The sequence below is a fragment of the Chiloscyllium plagiosum genome, chromosome 27 (genome assembly GCF_004010195.1).
Source record: "Chiloscyllium plagiosum isolate BGI_BamShark_2017 chromosome 27, ASM401019v2, whole genome shotgun sequence".
Lineage (NCBI taxonomy): Eukaryota > Metazoa > Chordata > Chondrichthyes > Orectolobiformes > Hemiscylliidae > Chiloscyllium > Chiloscyllium plagiosum.
This window is the reverse complement of record NC_057736.1, coordinates 12,507,331-12,509,610: the sequence shown is the minus strand read 5'-3', so window position 1 is coordinate 12,509,610 and position 2,280 is coordinate 12,507,331.

Here is a 2,280-nt window from a genome sequence, read left to right as displayed (position 1 = left end):
GTGGGTGTGGTGGTGGGGGGAATGGGGGTGGAGTCATGAGCAGAGGTAGTGTTCCCCTCAGGGTTCTGGGGGGTCGGGATGGTGACAGTGGGATCTGTGGGGGGCGTGTCAGCAGAATGCAGGTGAGTGGCGCTGGGGGAACTGGTGGTGACCATGGCAGTAGGGGTGGTGGAAGTCACTGAGCGTGTGACATCAGCGATGATGTGAGGGGTGGAAGTGATATCACGTGTGGTGCATGATGAATTGTGAGGGGCGCAAGTGGCCATGATGGGGGCGGAAGTGACATCATCAATCAGCGTGGGGATGGCAGCTGCACGAGCCACATGGCTAATGGCGTCTGAGCAGTTCCAGAGGCCAGGGGAATCTACTGGAATGTCTGAGGAGCGCTGGTTATGGAGGTGGGTAAATAAAAGTTTATTATACTGACAGTTTTTGATGTTTGAGATGGAGTTGAAATACTGTTTGTTGAGAGTATGAATTATCCAGAGGACATAGTACAGAGTGGGTCCTTTGCAATTCTGAGAGAGTGTGGCCCTCAGCTGAGGCAGAGCTGACTGTAGAGAGGTTAGGTGCCGGCGCATTGCTGCAAGCGTGGAGCGGAGGATCTTGAATGAGAACCGTTGCTGGTGTTTTTGAATCTGTAGTCTGTACTGTTTGTCCTGTTCGGATCCGAACTCTGCTGGTTTAAGGGTGGCCTAGAGTCCGTGTGGGATGAGTTGGTTCCGGAGGCAGGCACTGAGGAAGCAAATGTGGCTGTGGTAGCGAGTTTGTTTCACGACATGGTTGAAGTGCTTCAGGGCAGAGGAAATGACCTGGGATTTGCAGTGGGAGAAGGGCTCCCTGAGATTCTTGTAGAGAGAGGAGGAAAACTTCTTCAAGGCAGGCATCCTTGCAAGAGGATTCGCAGTAGGGTTAAAATCAACGAGGTAAAAACAATGACTGCAGATGCTGGAAACCAGATTCTGGATTAGTGGTGCTGGAAAAGCTCAGCAGTTCAGGCAGCATTCGATGAGCAGTAAAATCGACGTTTCGGGCAAAAGCCCTTCATCAGGAAAAAGGCAGAGAGCCTGAAGGGTGGAGAGGTAAGTGAGAGGAGGGTGTGGGTGAGGAGAAAGTAGCATAGAGTACAATAGGTGAGTGGGGTAGGGGATGAAGGTGATAGGTCAGGGAGGAGGGTGGAGTGGATAGGTGGAAAAGGAGATAGGCAGGTAGGACAAGTCATGGGGACAGTGCTGAGCTGGAAGTTTGAAACTGGGGTGAGGTGGGGGAAGGGGAAATGAGGAAACTGTTGAAGTCCACATTGATGCCCTGGGGTTGAAATGTTCCGAGGCGGAAGATGAGGCGTTCTTCCTAAAGGCATCTGGTGGTGAGGGAGCGGCGGTGAAGGAGGCCCAGGACCTCCAGTCCTCAGCAGAGTGGGAAGGGGAGTTGAAGAAAGCATAAGGGACTGTCAAAGAATAGATAGACTGGAGAGTTGGGTGGAGAAATGGCAGATGGAGTTCAATCCAGACAAATGTGGAGTGATGCATTTTGGGCAGTCTAATTTTAGAGCAAATTATACAGTAAACGGAAGAGTTTTGGGAAAAGTTGATGAGCAGAGAGATCTGGGAGTTCAGGTCCATTGTACCCTGAAGGTTGCAACACAAGTGGATAGAGTGGTCACGAAGGCATTTGGTATTCTTACCTTCATTGGACGGGGTATTGAGTATAAGAGCTGGCAGGCCATGTTAAAATTGTAAATTGAAATTGTAAATGTTAAAACTTGCTTTGTTCTTTGTACACCATCCCTCTAGCCACACACTCATTCAGTATACAGTATTCTCCTGTTCCTAAGCTCATTACCACATTGTACTGGAGGAACACTAACATGACTACGTATGAAATCCTACTTTTTAATTTATTTCCTAGCTCCTCATATTCAGCTTGCAGGACCTCATCTCTTTTTCCCTACATCTTCGGTACCTACACGGACTATTACCTTTGGCTGTTCTGAGTCCCTGTTAAGAATGTTCTGTAGCATTCAGTGACATCCTTAACTGTGGCACTAGGGTGGTACTAGACTATCCTGGTGCCATGTCTACAGTCACAGTAATATTTACCTATTCCGCTTACGAATGAATCCCTCAAAACTGTTGCTCTTTTAAAATTTTTCTTCCGCCCTCCATGTGACTGAACCATTCATGATTTCACAGACTTGTGTCTCAGAGACACCCTATCCCCCACCCCTGCAGAATCTGAAACAGAGAAAGCTGTTTAACAAAGAGGTGGCCTTGGGGGAAC